This window comes from Miscanthus floridulus, chromosome 12 (assembly GCF_019320115.1).
Source record: "Miscanthus floridulus cultivar M001 chromosome 12, ASM1932011v1, whole genome shotgun sequence".
NCBI classification, from domain to species: domain Eukaryota; kingdom Viridiplantae; phylum Streptophyta; class Magnoliopsida; order Poales; family Poaceae; genus Miscanthus; species Miscanthus floridulus.
In genome coordinates, this window is record NC_089591.1 from 69,953,452 (window position 1) to 69,974,192 (window position 20,741).

Genomic DNA, 20,741 nt, shown 5'->3' on the forward strand with positions numbered 1-20,741 from the left:
GCCATTTATTTCGCATAAATCAGAATGAACGAGTTCTAATGGTGCCAAGTTCCTCGCCTCAGTAGCCTTATGAGGCTTGCGCGGTTGCTTTGATTGCACACACACATTTGGCACTTAGAATCTTTGACTAAGTTAAATTTTGGGATTAAATTTAGATTTGTAAGCCGCGTGAGACAGCCAAAATTAATATGACAAAGTCGTGAATGCCATATATTCGACTCATCCAAAATAATAACATTGTTCACTACTTTATTACACACATCATTAAGCAAAGATAGACAGAACAAGCCTCCGCAATCATAACCTTTTCCAACAAATGTTCCATGTCTCGACACAACACATTTATTAGACTCAAGCACAATTTTAAAGCTATCACGACACATCTGAGAAGCGCTAACAAGATTCTTCTTGATAGAGGGGACATGCTACACGTTCTTTAATAGCACCGTCTTTCCTGAAGTAAACTTCAAAATGATCATACCAGCACCAAGAACACACGCATACGAACCGTTTCCCATCAGTAAAGCTCCACTTCTGCCGGCTTGATAGGAAATAAACAAAGAAACATCAGCACACACATGAATATTAGCACCACTATCCATCCACCACTCAGGTGAAAGATAAACTGAAAGAACAAAGGGTAAATAATTACCATGCCCAGATGTTCCTCCTCTAGTCTCGCTAATGACCACATTTGCTGATTTCTTTTCTTGCTTGTATTTGCGGTCTAGGCACGCACTTGCCCAATGCTCATCACTCCCGCAAACAAAGCATCCTCCACCTTTCTTGTTGTTTTTCTTCTTAAACTGTGTAGTCTGCTTAGGCTTTGCATTGTTGTTCTCTTGCATGTTCTTCTTCTTTTTATTACGAGATGCAAATGAGTTTTTCTTCTACACCATATTGGCAGCGGAAGACTCAACTCCTTTTCCACGGTTATCTTTTGCTCTCACCCTCTCCTCAACATCAAGAGATCCAATAAGGTCAGCCACGCTAAACTCTTGTCTCTTATGTTTTAGAGAAGTAGCAAAATCTCTCCAAGAAGGTGGCAGCTTAGCGATGATACCGCCAGCCACAAACTTGTCGGGCAACAAACACGGGAAATATTCTAGTTCCTTCGCTAGCGCTTGTATCTCATGAGCCTGTTCGACCACAGAACGGTTTTTGACCATTTTGTAGTCGTACAGCTGCTCCATAAGGTACAACTCACTGCCAGCATTAGAAACCCCAAACTTTGCCTCAAGAGCATCCCATAATTCTTTGCCTGATGTGCAAGATATGTAGTTTTTCTCATACTTGGGATGAAGTGCACTAATCACGGCGCCTCGAAACAGGTTATCGATAGCCAAGAACTTTCGCTCCTCCTCAGAAGTAAACTGTTCAGGCTTCCCCTGTGCGGCGTGATAGCAGTTCATAGCAGTCAACCACAATACCATCTTTGCACATCATATCATAAAATTCTTGTCATCAAAATTATTCGGCTTCAAAGCGGCAGCAAAACCACTGACAGAAAATTAACTAACATTAGGTTTTTGGATTGTTAGGAATTTAGGCATTTTCATTATTAGTTTAATCCAGAAATATAACATCAACAGATTTGTGACAGCATATATGTGCATGTGTATATTTCTTATGAACGCTACAGCATGTATAGATGACATACTTATTACTATAGCAAGAATACAAAATACAATAATCATAGAGATTAGACTGTACCTAGTGGAGGGTCCCATGCCGAAGGCATCGGAGGCTCCATTCGCACTAGTCGACATAGTGCGTTGCTCGAAGCCGTGGACCACAGTCGATGTAGGAAGATGTTCACAGTGCAGTCCCACGAACGGATCACCAGGAAAAAGAAGAAGAAGACACCTCGATGTTCCAGAGAGAGGACTAATCCAAGAGCGATCTCTAGGAAGAAGATGTACGAGCAGTCGCTGATCGGTCCCCAAAAAACTAATAGCCGCTCACCCCGTGCAGGATTCTCAGGCGGACGAGGGTTCCGGAGACACCTGCTCTCCTGCTCCTCCGTGCGCGTAGAGGTACGGGACGGGGAAATCAGAAAGCTGTTGAACTGTGTTTCTCTCAGGAGTGGTTACGGAAAAATCTCTCTAGTCTGGACTGACGGAAGACAGGAATCTCTCTAGTCTGGACTGACGGAAGATAGGATATATGGCTGCTGACGGGAAGAGAAGACGAATGCAGCGTAGAATCCTAGGAGACGGGAGTTGCCTCCACCATCTAAGAGCGAAACTCTCGTGATAATGTGGATTTAAGTGGCAAAAGACTGTCCACACCCACCTGCTCGCCGCCTACCAGCCTGCCTCACCACGCCACACCCAAGGCCTCGGCCTGGCCCGGCCCGACCCGCGCCCACACCCACGGCCCGGCCTGCGGCGGTGGTGGCGTGCGCGCGCGTGTGGCACACCTTTATCCTTTTTCCAGCTTCTCAATTTAGATGAATAATTTTCAACCATATAAGCTGGGTCAGCGTTCAGTCAAAATCCCGTATGGTATTAAACCATGCAACACTTAATGTTACATACCATAGAGTTTTATTTGATTCATTAAATATTATATGGGCCAAGCCCATATTATATCCAACATGCTCGTCCACGGGCACGAAGAATATGTGCCCGAGGGGGCGCAGCGCGAGCGTGGGGCGAGGCCCGATGGCCAGCGACGCCGTCTCCGTGTCGTAGATGAGGATCGGTGCCTCGTCACTGAACCGGTCAGTCACGAATAAGATCTTGCTGCTGATGGCGGTTACATCTATAGGGTACCCATCCACCGGAGCCTCGATGCGGATGGCGCAGGGCTCGGGGAGGCGCCCCAGCTGCTTGTTGTTGCTAATGGCGGCGCGAGCGTCAGAGTCCAAGTCAGGGACGAAGCTAACGGCAGGGTAGGGTGGGCTCGAGCCCCTCCTACGACTCCCAGGCACGTGGAGCCCTCCCTAAGCCTCCCCTAAATATTTCATGTATATATGTATAGAATAGGAGGGGCTGATATGTTTTGGAACCAATTTTAGGAGGGGTTGATATGTTTTGGGCCCAATTTTATGGAGAATAGGGTATTATTAAGTCAAATCCCAAGACCCAGTAGCCAATAGTGAATAGTGAAAGAAGGTAAGAAACCCTATCAATCCCACATTCCCACCATAACCGCTGCCCTTCCCCCGATAACTGTCGTTAGCCTCCCGTCCTCGACCATAAACGGAGGGCGGCGGAAACCATAACTCCTGCCCTTCTCCCGATAGCCGTCGCGAGCCTCCCGTCCCCGACCCCAAACGGACAGCGGCAGCTTCCCTGTTCCCTGGTTCTACCGATGACCGGTCTACACCACGAGGACGGACAGCGACAGGCGAGCGGACACCGCTGCGGCGCGGGCGTAGGCCGCACAGCCCGACGGCTCGCAACGGCGCAAGCAAGCGCGCCGCTCTCGGGGACGCGGCGATCGGCGGAGCAGCCGAACAGGACATCAGGTGATTTTTCAATTTTAACTGAGAATGTGAGATCAGGAGTCTGATTGAAAGGTTGAATGTTTGATTCACGATGGATTTCAATTTTTAGATTTTCAGTATGTCAAAAAGAACTTTGCACAACTACTATTCAAGTTCAAGTGACAGCGGCTCAGCTGCACATACTAATGAGAGCACAAATCAACCCAAGAAATCTAGGGAAGAGTTTAGTCATTCAAACCTAATTGCTGACCCTAGAAAGCGCAAACCAATCGATTCTTATGAACCAGAAATTAGAGACCAAGTAAAGGGAGCATATGCTTTAAGTGGTCCAACCCAACCTCATGAATTTCCATTTCCTCGTAAATGTATGGGTGGTGAATGGAGATCATTTCAAAAGACTTGGTTTGATGAATTTGATTGGCTAGAGTATAGTGAGTCCAAGGATGCTGCTTATTGTTTATATTGCTATCTCTTCTTTAATTCGGCAAAGGCTAAAAAATTTGGAAGCACGGTCTTTGCACATAAAGGTTATGTGAATTGGAAGAACACTAAGGATACTTTTCATAAGCACAGTGTTTGCAAGACTCATGCAGAGGCTAGACTGAAGTGTGACGACTTTATGAACCAAAGGACAAGTGTTGGTCGAAAATTAGTTGAGGTAAGCACGGAGGAAGAAAAACGATATGAGATTCATTTGACATCTTCTTTAGATGTTGCAAGATTTCTCATATCGTAAGGGAAACCTTTTCGTGGAGACGATGAGAGTTCTACTTCTCTCAACAAGGTTACATTTTGAGAGATGGTTGACTGGTATAAAGATAAGGTAGATATAGTGAAGGACGCATATGACAAAGGTTCTAAAAATTGCCAGATGGTATCTCCGGATATACAAAAGGATCTTGCAAAAGCTTGTGCAGAGGAAGTCACAACTGTCATTATGGATGAGATTCGAGGTAGAAAATTCTCAGTGCTTATTGATGAGTCTAGAGATGTATCAATAAAAGAGCAAATAACAGTGATTCTAAGGTTAGTACTCCACAATTGCAATTTGTGCATAGATTTTATTATAATTATTTCTACAATTATACTAACACATAAACAAATGTGCCATGCTGGTTTGTGAATGATAAAGGGCAAGTGGTGGAGAGATTTCTTAGACTTCAGCATGTTTAGAGTTGTACAGCTATTGCATTGAAAGAAGCTTTGGTTGGTATGCTTCCAAGTCACAATTTGTCTATCTCTATGCTTCGTGGGCAAGGGTATGATGGAGCTTCTAATATGAGAGGTGAATTTAATGGGGTGCAGAAATTGATTCGTGATGAAAATCCTTATGCTTTCTATGTGCATTGTTTTTCCATCAATTGCAACTAGTGATTGTTACTGTTTTGACTTCTAGTACAGACATTGCAGATTTCTTTAACTATGTTCCTTTAATAGTAAGCAATGTGGGTGCATCTTGTATGAGAAAAGATGCCTTGCTTGCAAAGCATCATGATGTGTTGCTAGAAAAGATTGAGAAGGGTGAGATTATGACTGGAAGAGGTTTAAATCAAGAAAGTAGCCTGGCTAGGCCAGGAGATACTAGATGTAGTTCACATCTTAAAACTTTGCTTTGCATTTTGGTGATGTGGGAGGCTATCATAGATGTGCTTGAGATAGCGAAGAAAGATTCCATTAAACCAACAAATAATGGTGGAACTTTAGGTTTAATTGGAAAAATAGAGAACTTTAATTTTGTGTTCATCCTGCATTTGATGATAGAATTGTTGAGCATGACAGATATTTTGTCACGTGCTTTGCAAAGGAAGGATTAAGACATAGTTGAAGCAATGCATTTGATCACGGATGTGAAAGATAGCTTGTAGGATATGAGGGAAAATGGATGGGAGCCATTACTCAAAAAAGTGAAAACATTCTGTGAGAAGAATGAGATTGAAGTGCAAGATATGGATAAGGAAATAAATGTTAGAGGTACATCTAGACGAAGAAAGCAAAAGGTAACAAACATGCATTACTATCATGGTGAGATTTTTCTTGTCGCCATTGATGCCATCTTGACTGAGCTGAATCATCGGTTCAGTGAAATTAGTTCAGAGTTATTAGTATGTATGGCTGCTTTTAACCCAAGGAACTCCTCTAATTTTGATGTGGACAAACTTGTGAGGCTTGCTAAAATTTATGCCGAGGATTTTGATATTGGTGAGCTTGCTGTTTTGCCCAGCCATCTTAGATAGTTTGTAAACCATGCTAGAAGAACTCCCGAATTTCTTGGATGCAATGGACTTGGAAAAGTTACTGAAATTATGGTCAAGACTAATATGAACACATCTTATAAATTGGTTTATCGTCTCATTAAGCTAATCTTGATACTACCGGTGGCAACGGCTTTAGTTGAGAGGATATTTTCAGCCATGTCTATTATAAAGACAGATTTGCGTAGTAAAATGGGTGATGGATGGCTCAATGACTTGATGATATGCTACAGTGAGAAGGAGATATTTAGAAAAATTGATAATGAAAAGATCAAAAAGCGGTTTTAAGAGATGAAAAAGCATCGTATGTTATTGCCTAAAATATTAGTGGTACAATCTATTATCTTCTAAATTCATAATTTGGAGATCCATATATATGTTTGACTAATCAATTTTGTCTATCTCTGTAGATTGCTACTTCGGATGAATAATGTGTCAACATCAGGAGCCGTTTATTAGCTTTGTAATTGGACCTTTTGGTACGAATGAACTGCATCCTTTATTTTTCATGATGTACTTTGTGAATTTCATCGGTAATCGATGTTTCAAATATAAGATTACTTTAAGCTATTATATATTTATCTATTAGGAGTGGTTATAGTAGAGTTAAGTCATTATAGAACTTTTGTTCAGTCCTTTAAATTTTTTTCTGGCTTGTGGATGCTGTACCCCATCTCCCAATCTTCTATGACGAGGTAGATGTGCTTTTTTCTCTGCCCCCGCCGTGGCCTCTTAGCCGCCGCATCGTCGCTGTGCTGATCGCGCCCCCGCCGCCTGGAGTTGGAGCTGGAGCTGGACGTCTCTATGTATGTGTACGTGAGATGAGAATTCCGTCTCGTGCACGCACGCGTTTGTTCCTCTGCTTCATCGGATCTGTTCTGTGCATTGCATCGGGGTGTGTGTGTATCCTGAGGCTGCCGCCAACAGTAACACGGTGACACCAAATCCGGCTGGACTCGTGATTGCGGACTCGGATCGGACATCATGTACCCGACATCGCCTGGATGGCCGACGCGTGGCCTAACAACCCCTACCACATCAAGCCAACGACGACGCATACATTATTTAATGCTGACTAATTTGATGTAAGAGAAAAATATTATTTCAGCTGCCATCCTATAAAGCCAGCGAACAGGCTCGAGTCCGCAGGGATCGCAACCCCACCTTCCCGTTCGCATCTCGTGTTCCTCCTTTGTCCCGCCGCCGGTTGCCCGCTAGGCGCCCTTGGCCGGTTCTTCCTCTCGTTTTTCTCATTCGCGTGGGACGTCCCGGAGCCGCTCGTCACCGCCGAGCTCGCGACCACGCTCCCGGGCAACGGCGGCTTCGTCCTGTGGGCTGGCCGCGCCTTTGGCCGGCTCGCTCCTCGGGGCGTAGAAGCACTTCAGTTGCGTCGTCAACATCGCGGCGTACCACTCCTTACCGACTACCTCAGCACAGGTGAGTGATTTCACGGTAGCTCGTCCGCAGCACAGCAATGGCAGCCAATATAGCACAGGTGTGTGAGCTTGAGGTTTTGTTAAACACCTGTCAGGGAATTATGCAGAAAAACAGGAGTACCGTTCGGGATAGTTTTCCATATGAGGCCCGATATAACCCGATACACATAGCCCAGTTCTGAGCTACGCCCCGCATAAAGGCTCATAGCCCAACTTGAATGAAAGAACTAAACAAGCCCAGCCCACCCGCAGCAACAGCCACCTCCTCGATCTCCGGGGGCGAGTCTCATGACTCTCATGATCTCACCCATCAATTACACTTCTAGAATCCTCTAGAAAGTCAGAATTCAGAACACCCGCGTTTCTCTCCTCTCCCGGCTCCCGCCTCTCTGCGCTTCGGCGATGCGGTGGCTATCGAGGCTGCTCTCCCACGCCACCGCGGCCGGGAGGGCCTCAGCGGCGGCGAGGTCCACCCCTAGTCTCGTCAAGGGAGGATCCCACGGGTTCGCCAGCGGCGGCCGGGATGGGTCACCGGCGGTGCCCCGGGAGTGGCTGCGGAAGCTGTGGGTAGACGAGCTGAGCAAGCAGAAGGAGGCCGCGAGGAGGTGGGGCGTCGGCGCGTCACCCGGGAACGCCGGCGGCGGTGCGGAGCCTTCGCTCGGCGCGTTCGCGAGTTCTGTGGAGGCTGCAGGTGCGGCCAGGGAGGCACCGTCAAGGAACTATCAGTACGAATACCGGGACCTCAACCCCTTCGAGGCAAGCGGATTCTGAAAATTCTAATTGAACCTTCTGAATGTAGTTTGTTTTACATTGTTTATGTTGTGGTAACATTATTTGATCTGTTTCTTCAAAAAAAAAACATGATTTGATCTGATGCTATATTAGACTATTCGATAATTGGGCTACAGAGAGTGCATTAAGATAATATGCTCTCTTATTTTCAGAAATTAAAAAAATTATGAATTGGAGGTCAACATGCATTTGTTAGGCTGAGTAATAATTGCTACTAAATACAGTACTAATTAGTGTGCGAATCCTATACTGCCAAGTCAATTACTCAGTTATCGTGAACTTCTCACTCAGTTAACAATCTGTTGAATTATTGTTCCCTATTTCTTAATATTTGCTAACCTCTTTGCTAGATTTTACTTGGCTACTCGATGCTTTATCTTCATTAGGAATGTTCCCTGTGTTCAAATTTAAAGAACTGTTTTTTTGTAGCTACTGTAATAACTGTAATATTTTTAAATGTATTTATAGGCCAAACTGGCTATAGAGATTGCACGAAGATAGTTCTTTCAAAAAAAAGGAAAAAAGATTGCACACAGATAGTATTACCATGCATTTCAGAAATTAAGAAAAATTGTTGGAACTGGAGGTCAATATGCATTTGTTAGGCAGGGTAATTGATCCATGAACTTGCTGCCCTGTAAGTTTTTGTAAACTGCCGAATCCTTTAAAAATGTGTTGAATTATTTTCCCCTATTTCGTAATATTTCCTACCTTCTTTGCTTGATTGTGCCCGGCTACTTGATGTTTTATCTTGATTGGCAATGTTCCCTGTGTTTATAGGCCAAACTGGCTCCGCTTCTTGCAAGAGCTAACCTCATCATTGCCAGGGATATTGAGTGGGCGAACATCATGTTTGCTTTTGAGCAGGTGAATTGTGTGTACAGACTAGTGCATGCGCAACAAGTTTCTGGTTTAAGATGCTTCTCCATTTCTTTTTAAAATCTTACATATTATTATCTCGACTGTAGGAGAGCAGGTATATCATAATGGACCCACTCTTTCCACAATCTGTAAGTTTTATTCTGTCCTTGTCATAATCAGTTCCCTTGCTGCATTATCCTATTCTAATTCTATATGTTTTAAGCATTGACTTCCTTGTTCTTTCAATGTCTAGCCAGTAGGTTTTATTTGAGAGAAAAGCAATGTCATCTTTAGGCAGGTATGTCTACGTGGTTTCTTGATCCTAAATAAACTTGTGTTAGCTTGCTCTACGGATTTCATGGCATTTTTTTTTTTGAAATTGAGTCAAGGGTCAAGAAATTTCAATTAACCTGCATAGCAGTCCACTAGTTCTTATGTTGGAAGTATTTAATTTCGCGTTCAAACTTCAAATTGGTTGCATCATAAATCATAATACTTGGGATTTTTTTGCGTTAAAAAAAGTACTTGGGATTTTTGGATTTAGTTATTTATTCTGATATACTCTATGTGCAGTCAATATTGTTAATTGTACCTTGTCACTATCTACTGTATTTTATCTCCATATGAAACATTATCACTGCCTCATGCATCATATGCTACTGAGGGACTAAAAAAATATCTTTGTTCTCCCTGTGCTAAAGAACAAGTATTGGCAGGGTTTCACTTTCAGTCACGGATCATTATTGAGTAGGTTGGAGTCGTTGGACAGATAACTAAAATTACTCAATCAGGGCTCCGTTATATTACTGTGCTCTTATCTTATCTTAGGTGGTTTGGCAAAGAATTTGTTATTGTAGGGGTTGATGCAATTAGAGTTGGCTGCGATGTTTTCCGTAAGACTGCGCAGCAAGGCACTTAAATTAAATATATTCCGTAACGTTAAAGGTAGTTAAATCTAGCTTCTGCGATTGGTAAAATGGACAGAGGAGAGAATTGGGTGGGTTGGAGAGTGGTGACTCTTGGAACTTGTAGCAAGTTGTTGGCCATCCCATTCTTTAATCTTGTACAGCAGATGGTGTTGTTTCTCAGAATTGTTCTGTATGCTTATTTTTCCTCTTAAGGTATGTTTGGTGTTGTGCTTGTTGATTTAGTCTAGACATGTTATTGTACATTATCTGAAGGGCGGGCCTGATGCAAGCGGTAGAGTCTTACCACCTGTGACCGGAAGGTCCCGGGTTCGAGTCGCGGTCTCCTCGCATTGCACAGGCGAGGGTAAGGCTTGACACTGACACCCTTCCCCAGACCCCGCACAGAGCGGGAGCTCTCTGCACTGGGTACGCTCTTTTTTTCTCTCTTTATGTTATTGTACATTATCTGCCTTATTATCTTAAGTTCATAACTGAAGGCAGAATGCCAACCAACTTAGATTATGTTTACACAGGGATTACAAATATATAGAGCCTTAGCTTGGGAAGGCTAGGGGCTAAGCCCACATAGGGAGGCGCATAGCAGAGTAAATAGGAGTAACTAACACAATAACCAAGGAGACACTATGGTAATCTAACACCCCTCCGCAGTCGGAACGTCGCTAGAGCGGACATTCAGACTGGAACGAAATTCTTGAAACACAGAAGAAGGAAGACCCTTGGTGAAGACATCAGCGAATTGGGAGGTGGTGGGCACATGAAGCACACGGACAGCACCAATGGCGACGCGTTCTCGGACGAAATGGAGGTCGATTTCCACATGCTTGGTGCGCTGATGTTGTACAGGGTTGGTGGAGAGGTAGACGGCGTTGATGTTGTCGCAATAGACGATGCAGGCGGAGTCGAGTGGGTGATGTAGTTCCTGGAGAAGCTGCCGCAACCAAGAAGCTTCAGCGACGCCGTTGGCGACAGCACGGTACTCTGCCTCAGCGCTAGAGCGAGAGACAGTGGGCTGTCGTTTAGAAGACCAGGAGATAAGGCTGCCACCTAGGAATACGGCATAACCAGAGGTGGATCGGCGAGTGTCCGGGTAGCCAGCCCAGTCAGCATCAGTGTAGACGACGAGCTGTGTTGGAGAAGTCCGAGGAATAATGATACCATGATCAAGAGTACCCTAGAGATAGCGGAGGATCCGTTTGGCAGCAACAAAGTGAACCTCCCGAGGATCGTGCATGTGAAGGCAAACTTGCTGGACGGCATAAGCAATGTCGAGCCGGGTGAAAGTCAAGTACTGAAGAGCTCCCACAAGGCTACGGTAGGCTGTGGGATCAGCAACAGGAGGACCATCAGCAGAAACCTTGGCGCAGGTATCAACAGGGGTGGAGCATGGTTTGCAGTCACTCATGCCATGGCGAGCCAGGATGTCCAGAGCATATTGGTGCTGGGAGAGAAATAAAGTGTCACCCTGTCGTTGGACTGCCATGGCAAGGAAGTGGTGAAGTGGGCCAAGATCCTTCATGGCGAATTCCTTCATCAGAGCATTAATGACCCTGCGAAGGAGCTGCTGGGAGGAGGCAGTGAGCACAATGTCGTCCACATAGAGCAGCAAATAAATGGTCTCTGTACCGCGACGGTAAACAAAGAGAGATGTATCTGATCTTGCTTCAGTGAAACCCAGGGAGAGCAGGAATGAAGCAAAACGGCTGTACCATGCACGGGGGGCTTGCTTCAAGCCATAGAGAGATTTGTTGAGCCTGCAGACGTGCTGAGTAAGAGCTGAGTTGGCGAACCCTGTTGGCTGAGAACAGTACACTGTTTCTGAAAGAGTCCCATGGAGAAAAGCATTTTTGACGTCTAGTTGATGAATTGGCCAGTCCCGGGAATGAGCCAAAGTGACTGTGCGAACAGTTGCAGGTTTGACAACGGGGCTGAATGTTTCATCGTAGTCAATACCGGGACGCTGTGTAAAGCCGCGAAGAACCCAACGAGCCTTGTATCTGTCCAGCGAGCCATCAACGTGAAATTTATGTTTGAAAATCCACTTGCCTGTGACCACGTTGGCCTTGTCGGGGCGAAGAACAAGGTTCCAAGTGTGATTTTCCATGAGAGCAGCATATTCATCTTCCATGGCGCGACGCCAGTGAGGATCAGCAAGGGCGTCACGGCAAGACCGGGGAATCGGGGACATAGCCTCGGCGTGGAGATGGAGGCGCGGCTGTATGTATCTAGACTTCCCACGGGTCATCGTGCCATGAGTATTGTCGACCGGTGGGATGGGGACAGCACCAACAGGACGTGGAGGATCAACTTTGATGAACCGTGGTGGAGATGGGATGATGTTGGAGCGGCGAGGAGGAGCGGCAGCTGGTGGTGGTGTCGGCGGTGAAGGAGGAGCAGCTGGTGAAGGGCACCGGGAGTAGACATTGTTGAAATGGGAAGCAGGCGGGGCCACAGGGGGCACCGGGGCTGCTGCCAGAGGCGGCATAGGGGGTGCTGCTGGGGCCGGGGCAGCTGCCAGAGGCAGCACAGGGGGTGCTACTGGAGCCGGGGCAGCGGCCAGAGGCAGCACAGGGGGTGCTGCTGGTGCCAACAGGAGCACCTGGGAGGGCGCTGAAGGCACCGTTCGTGGCTGTTGTGCCACGGGCGGTGCGTGCCGAGGCGCGGAGAAGCCTGGTGGAGGAGGCCGGGATGCTGGCCCAGCCGGGCTGAGGGGCCAGAGCACCGACGAGGTGTCGTCAGGCAACTCGGACGCAGCCTGCGGCATGGTCTGCAGAGGGGCGTCAAGAGGCCGTACAGATGTACCTGCAGAAGGTGAAGGAGCTGGTAGAGGCTCATCATTAGTTAGAAAATCAAGCTCTTCGGGAGGTGAGGTCCGGTGTCCAGAGAAAGGAAAAGTCGTCTCGTCGAAGATGACATGACGAGAGATGATGACACGGTTGGAGGTGAGGTCGAGACACCGGTAGCCTTTGTGATTGGGGGAGTAGCCGATGAAGACACACAAAGTGGAGCGTGGGGCAAGTTTGTGGGGGGTGGTGGCAGTGAGGTTGGGATAGCAGGTGCACCCAAAAACTCGAAGTTCATGGTAGGAGGGTGGAGTACCATGGAGTGCGAAGAAGGGAGTAGTCATGTTGAGGGTCTTGGTGGGAAGACGGTTTAGAACATATGTGGCAGTGGAAAGGGCGTCGGCCCAGTAGGAGGGGGGCATGGACGCTTGGAAGAGTAGCGTGCGGATGACATTGTTAGTGGTGCGGAGGGTGCGCTCAGCTGTGCCATTTTGCTAAGAGGTGTAGGGGCATGACATGCGAAGAGAGACACCGTGAGAGAGGAAGAAGGTGCGGGAGACAGAATTGTCAAACTCGCGACCGTTGTCACATTGGACAGATTTGATGGGGCACCCAAATTGAGTACAAACATACGCGAAGAAACTAGAAAGAGCGGAAAAGGTGTCAGACTTAAGGCGAAGTGGAAAGGTCCATAGAAAATGAGAAAAATCATCAAGGATAACTAAATAATATTTGAATCCAGATACACTGAGAACATGCGATGTCCATAAATCACAATGTATCAGATCAAATGGTTTGGAAGCCCTCGACGAAGAACTAGTAAACGGAAGACGCACATGACGTCCTAGCTGACAGGCATGGCATAAATGGTCATCAGCAGGCTGACTGCAAGCGATCGAAGAGGAGTGAGTGAGGCGTTGAAGAGCTTCCTTACCGGGGTGACCAAGACGGCGGTGCCAGATGGACGATGAAGGAGTGGCGACAAGAGTGCAGGGAGCAGAAGGCGTCGATGGTAGCTGCAAGGTGTAGAGGGGCCCTGAGCTGTTACATCGAAGGAGGACGTTCCTGGTACGAAGATCCTTCACAGAAATGCCAGAGGGGTCAAACTCAATAGAAACATGATTATCAGTAGTGAATTGGCGAACTGATAAAAGGTTTTTAATAATGCCAGGAGCAAGAAGAACATTGTTAAGGCGAAAAGGACCGAGAATGATCGAGTAGCCAGTGCCAACAACAGGGAGAGTGGCACCGTTACCCACCACGATGGAGGAGGAAAAGGGGGAAGAGGATGTGCGGGTAACAATACCAGGGTTGGAGGCGATGTGGGAGGAGGCGCCGGAGTCGAAAACCCAGTCCGTACTGTTCGGCGAAGTGGGTGGAGTGAGCGAGACGGTGCTGAAAGCCTGTGCGAGGGAATGAGGATCCCAGGGAGACCACGCTGGAGGTGGCGCATGAGGAGTAGGTAGCAGCGGCGGTGAGTAGAGGCCCGGCCCTGGTGGAGGTGCCAGGTAGCCAGGGGAAGGCACGCCAGCCATCATGGCGTGCTGCTGGGGAGGAGGGACGCCGGTGCGTGCTGGTGGAGTGCGAGGACCGCCAGGCGTGGGGCTGGGCCACATGTGAATGGAGCCGGACCACGGGTTGTAGAGGGACGGCCACTGGGGGCCGCCTTGGTTGCCCTGGTTGCGCTCGCCGCGGCGACGCCGGCCACGGCCACTGCTTGAAGAGCCCCTACTGGTAGGGAGCACGCCCTGAGGATGAGGGGGGCGCGGAGAGGCAGAACTGGGTGCCGGCGCAGTGGAAGGCAGCCTGCTTGATGAGGAGGCGAAAAGGGCAGAAGGAGCCGTTGAGGGCTGCACCATGTTGAGCTCGGCGAGACGAAGATCAGTGCGGACGTCCGCAAACGGAGGGAACGGCTTCTGCCGAGTGATGAGTTGAGCCATGAACTGGAACCGCTCATTGAGGCCCCGCAAGACGTTCAGCACCAGTGTGCGGTCGTTGAGGGGTTCACCAAGATCAGCGAGGGCGTCAGCCATGCCCTTCATCTTGCGGCAGTAGTCATCAACGGAGAGATCGCCTTGAGAGAGATTGCGGAATTCAGCATCAAGGAGCAAAGCCTGGGACTCACGGTTCCCCAGGAATTGCTGCTCCACCCCGAGCCAAGCTACCCGAGCAGTGACACCGTCGTGCTCGTGGATGATGTCGAGGAGGTCGGTGGAGATGCTGTTGAAGATCCAGGAGACGACCACGCAGTCCATGCGGTACCAGACCGGGTCGGTGGGGCGGGAATCGTCGCTGAGGACATGGTCCTTCAGGGAGTACCGACCAAGAGCAAGGAGAAGGTAGCCGCGCCACTTGGAGTAGTGGGGGGACTTGAGGTCGAGGACGATGGGGACCAGATACTTGATGTTCTGGACGGCGCAGGCCTGGCTGTGCAAGTGCGCAATAGCAGCAGCCTCAGAGGAGACAGAGTGCTCGTCGTCGTCGTGGGCTTCATTGTCGTGGATGGCCTCCAGACGAAGTCGCTCCCGGATGGCAGCCGCTTGCGCCTCCAGGGCGTCGGCCTGTGCGCGCTCCTTGGACAGGGCGTCGGCAGCAGCACGGACACGCTCCTGGGCGGCAGCGGCGGACTTGAGAAGGTCCGCCTCCTTCTGGAACTGGACGGCGCGCTCGGTGTTGGCCGCTCGAGTGGCGATGGCTTCTTCCTCGAGCCGCAGGGCGGCCGCGGTGGCATCGTCGCGCAGCAGGGCCGCGTTGGCGGCAGTAGCAGTGGCTGCGGCAGCCGAGGCGCCGGTGCTAGAAGCACCAGTGAGAGGAGGCGGAGCGGCGGCTGAAGCGGCCATAGGCTCGTGCGGAAGCAGAGGAGAGGAAGGGGCGGAGGCAGCGTGCGGAAGCAGAGGAGAGGAAGGGGCGGAAGCAGAGGAGAGGTGGGCGGGAGAGGAAGGGTCGGCACAGGACCCGAATTAGGCGTCTGATACCATGAAGGCAAAATGCCAACCAACTTAGATTATGTTTACACAGGGATTACAAATATATAGAGCCTTAGCCTGGGAAGGCCAGGGGCTAAGCCCACATAGGGAGGCGCATAGCAGAGTAAATAGGAGTAACTAACACAATAACCAAGGAGACACTATGGTAATCTAACAATAACTGGTATATAGATACCGTGATGCCAAGTGTTAAATATATATTGGCTTTGTAATTGTAATTAATGGAGCAAAATAGTGTATTGTTATTATTGATTTCTTACTTCTTGGAGATTACTAGCGCAAATCCAATCCCCTTTTGTTCATGTTTCAGCTACTCAGAACAAGGCGTCCATTTGTTGCAGAAATAACGGATGCTATGGGTAACGAGATATTTAAGGTAACATTTCTGCGAGCCACTATGGCATTTTGTGGAAAAAATATTGAATTGTACTACCGGGTTAGGTTCGCAGGCCATTTTGGTGGATCAACAGCTCAATTTATGCAGAAGTGGATGGTAAGGTATGTAGATATTCTTCACTTGATTGCTCTAACTAGGGTAGGACTATCATCTGCATATGACTCTATGGGGAAGTGCTGATAAAGCTTCATTGTTTGGGTTTCGTCAGGAGATAGGTGTAGTCCACAGGCGTTGGCACGTTTGGCGGAGAATTTATGACCTGTACTTAGGGTAAAATGGTATTCTGATACATTTCCTTATCTTTTTTACTAAGTTCAAATCTCCCAGTTCGTTGAGTAGTTCCTGTCTTACTACACTGCCTGAAATCATCTCATAATATTTCAGGAATAGGCAATTTGCAGTTGTTGAGAATCCAGGATTCTGGAACTGGACCTTTAGCCTGGTGGATGAAGATGATAAACTGTTGGCTCAGATTGATCGTAACTGGAGGGGCATTGGCTTTGAGGTCATATCCTTTTCATCTTATAATGATCGAAGCATACCCTTTTGTTATACCTGATGGGCATCCATGTCCATGCATGCCTCTTATGCACCGATTGCATGTTTGACAACAAATAATGTTTATATTGACATGCAGATTAATGATTTAAACTTAGATCACTAAGAACTGTCTATCTAATATTTTTGTGCTGCTTTTGCTTTCTTCTACACTTAGAATTTTTTGTGTGTAACTTTTTGTACTGTACTGGGCTTGCCATTGCCTGATGACACAGTTATTGTGGTATTCTATCTCACAACAGATCCATGTTGGAGTCTGATACATCTGATTTTATTATGCTACACCCTGCATCTTTTTGGACTGCTTTTTTTTTCTCAATTGTACTACATTTGCTCCTAGACTATAGAAGGAATGGGATTGTAAGAACTAATGAGTTTGGAATGATAAGCATCATCTTGTTGTTATGACCACTGTAGCTCTTCACGGATGCTGGGCAGTATGCTATCCGGTTTGCTGATGAGGGACAAAGCCACAAGTTTGCTCTCGCTGCAGATGTAAGTGGTATCACTTGCCGTTTGTCATGCCCACCTTTCCCAGTTAGCTTATGTCTCACAAATGTACCAGGTTGATGAATTGCATGTTGTTTGCCAGCTGACTTTGCCTGAAAGGGCAGTGGCTCTTGCTCTCGCGATTTCCTTGGACAGTGATTACTTCTCTAGAAGAGGTGGCTGGTAAGTAGAGTAATTGTCCTTTGTTCCAATTTGACTTGTCACTTGTCAGGACTTATGTGGATTCTGTTTTACTGGTTGACGACCTCCGGTGCTTGAAATTGATCAAAGTGTCTTTGCTCCTTTCAGGGGACTTCCGTTTCTGATTGCCACAGAGTAGACACACGTACCACCATTGCCCATATACAAGGGTTTTTTTTTGTTTTGTTATTCTTCATTCCTGAAGAAGGCTAGCAGTTACACTTAGTACTGTTATCTGGTGATTGCCATCGTCGCCAGAGGCAGGAACTGTTTCTGCGTGCTTCTGCTTCATCCGAAACTTGAAAGCTGAGGTTGCCTAAGGAGAGATTTCCAAAGCCTGTCTTCCCCCTTTGTTTCTGTATGCATAGTGGAAGCAATTCATCCCTCTAGTCCACTGGAGCCTGGTGTTTACGGTGGAACTCGGCTGCTAGCCCACTCAGGTGATTGCACGTCTGCAGCTGTGAGTACTGAATTGATCCATGCCTAACTGATATTTTGAAACTGATCACCAGTGGGCGGGCCCTTTGGGCGAGTGCCCCTGAATAGGAGGGGGTCTGCAGGCCAAAAGCGCGTGGGCTTGAACACTTGTGCCAAGGCCCAAGTCCCCGCTTCTAGAACCTCTTTCTTCCCTTTTCCCCGCCAAAACCACCCCTTTCTCTTCTCTCTACATCGCGGTGATAGAAAACAATTTTTATCACCGCACCATTAGGCTAGGGCGCTAGGCTAGCAGATACGGGAGTAAACGCTGCCGCAGTGCCGCTGATGGCAGGGCTAGTGACTCCAATTTGTTATTATCTTAATTATTTTGGAGTTGGGAAATTTTAAAATATGTGTCTTTGAATTTTCAAAATCCGTTCTACGATCTAGCCGTTTGGATGAGTCAAGCTTTGACCACGAGTCAATCCGATGGATGTATGATATGAGTTTATTTTATCCATATATAGGTATCCATTTGTACTATTAATGTCTTGTTTAGTTCTACCCCAAATTTCTAAAAAAGTGCTACAGTACCTATCACATCGAATGTTTGCGGCCCATGCATGGAGCATTAAATGTAGACGAAAAAAAAATTAATTGCACAGTTTGGTGGAAAATTATGAGACGAACATTTTGAGCCTAATTAGTCTATGATTGAACATTAATTGCCAAATAAAAACGAAATTGCTACAGTAACCTCAAATTCCTCTAAAACTAAACACGTGCTAATTTAAGATCTCAAAGAGATTGATCGTCCCATATGATACGGTGGGATAGCTGGCCTAGCTACTCGCCAACAGAACCCTCCTCCCCTGCGGCTCTTTACCCTGCCATGGCCCTCACTAGTACTCTCACGGTAAAAATCTTTATACTATAAGACAAGTACATTCTCATATTTGCTTTAGCTTTAACCCTCACGCATGTGGACGGTACCCATGGAACAAATAATTGTCTAGATTTTTTCCAAATAAAAGGTCCCGTTCGCTTGGCTGGATTTGGCTAAAAAAATAAGTGAAAATATTATTCTGGCTGAATTGATGTGAGACAAAAATACTGTTTTATTTTAAAAAAGACTTAAAAAAAAGTAAAATAAACCAGATTTTAAGACAAGCAAACGGAGCCGCCAGGTGAAGGTAACCCCAAACAATAAAACATGCCTCTTTTAACACATGCACGTATATTTGCCTCCTGTTGTGAAACGGTGTCTCTCAACAGACACCTGTTCACGAAGTGATCTCATCTATCAATTACAAGATTAATGGATAGGATTAGACAGTTAGTTTTACTCCAAAGGGCATGTCCTTTGGGAACAGTCGTGTCCCTTCGTGACACCCCCTCACTTGTATAAATATATTTTAGAGATCAATGAAAAAAATAGTTCTTCCAAATCTTGTTCATTTACCTTCACACATTAACACGTTATCAGCCACTTTGCTCTGCCCTGAGTGCGGCCACAGAAGAGCAGAAGGGAGAAGGAGAACACAGAAGTCACGCACGCATCCACCTTGCACTATTGCGTTCGTTCGGCAACATAAAAAATGAAGCATGGAAACAATTTCTTTGGCTTTGCTGAACGCCTGCTAATTGGGAAAGAACATGAAAGGATTGCAAGTCTCAATCCAAGAACAGTATGTACTCATATATTTCTTTTTCCAATTCGAGATTCTTACCTCTCTAAAAAATCGAACGACGGATGAGTTATGCGCCCCTCTAGCACCCGCACGCACTGCCTGCGGCACTCGCGTGCCCTGCCATGCGGTGGCAGTGCTCGACTGGCTCCAAGGCGAGAGACCCCGTCGGCCATCACGGACGCGACTGGCGACCCGAGCCTGCGGCCTTGCACCGAGGCCGGCTTCCCCGGACCGCGCCTGCGGCCTTGCGCCGCGGCCGGCTTCCCCGGCCCGTGCCTCGCTGCGGCCCCGTGGTGGTGGCTGGAAGCCCGACGACTGCCGTCTCCCGCGCCGCGGCCGGCTAGACCCCGCGGCCAGAGGCCTGACGCCTGCGGCTCCTGCGCTCGTCGACGGCCCGAGCAGCCTCGCGCCACGACCGGCGGCTCCAAGCACCGGCGGCGGCAGCCCTGAGGCCGAGCGGCGGCGCAAGGCCGATTTCTAGTAACCGTCCATGCCTTCGCGTGGAAGGGATAAGATTATGCGGTTTTTGCAGAAAAATCCCTCTTCTTACTTGTGAATTACATAATGATCTTCATGAATTATTATTATAATCCAAATTCATGATTAAGCCCTCAGGTTTTAACACAGTCTGTAGCATACTATATTTACCTCATGTAAATATTAATTTTAGACCCTAGGTTTAAAATGCAATATGATGCACAATATTTACCTCAGTAAATAAGTATTTTGGGACCCATGTGTCATAAAAAAAAGCATCATGGCATGTACTGCTGCAGATGAATTTACCACTGTAAATTCGCTTTCCAGATCCTATGTTTTCTGGAATTTTTTTAGTAATGTTCAAAGCGTTTGTCCAAATTGGCAAACCTAATAAACATGTGCTATTAAAATTGCATGTTCAAAGTGTTTGTCCAAATTGGCAAACCTAATAAACATGTGTTATTATTACATTGTTCAAAGTGTTTGTCCAAAATGACAAACCCAATAAACATGTAGTATTACTATCATAACGTTTTCATTGTAACTACTTTGTTATTTGCAATTTTCATTTTATGTTAAGCCTATTTATGCTTTATTTAAAGCTTATAGCGCTTACATTTTTAATGCAAAATCAATGAAGTGTATTATCTCATTATTTGTACAACACAAATGTTCCACATTGTATGTTGGCCATACACAAGGTAGCGTCATAGTTGCTACTGTGGGATTTACACTAAATTCTTAGTGACTATCCTCAATATGCGTACCTAACATCACAAATTGAAACATACGGTCTACATCTTTTCACAAGATGACTACCATTAATTAGCATTCCTATTGGCCATACATAAGGTAGCACCATAGTTGCTACTGCAGGATCTACACTAAGTCCACAACTTAGTGACTATCCTCAACGTGCGTACCCAATTCGTTTGCGAATTAACTAAGGTCTACATCAATCTTTTGATGATTACCTTAAAATGTGTTTATACAAATTGCATACACCACTTGGCATCT

General features: G+C 46.9%; 1 pseudogene; it reads left to right on the forward strand.

The window, feature by feature from the left end:
* Positions 1–6,866: 6,866 nt before the first annotated feature.
* On the forward strand, positions 6,867–17,906 carry LOC136497298 (altered inheritance rate of mitochondria protein 25-like; annotated as a pseudogene).
* Positions 17,907–20,741: the final 2,835 nt, after the last annotated feature.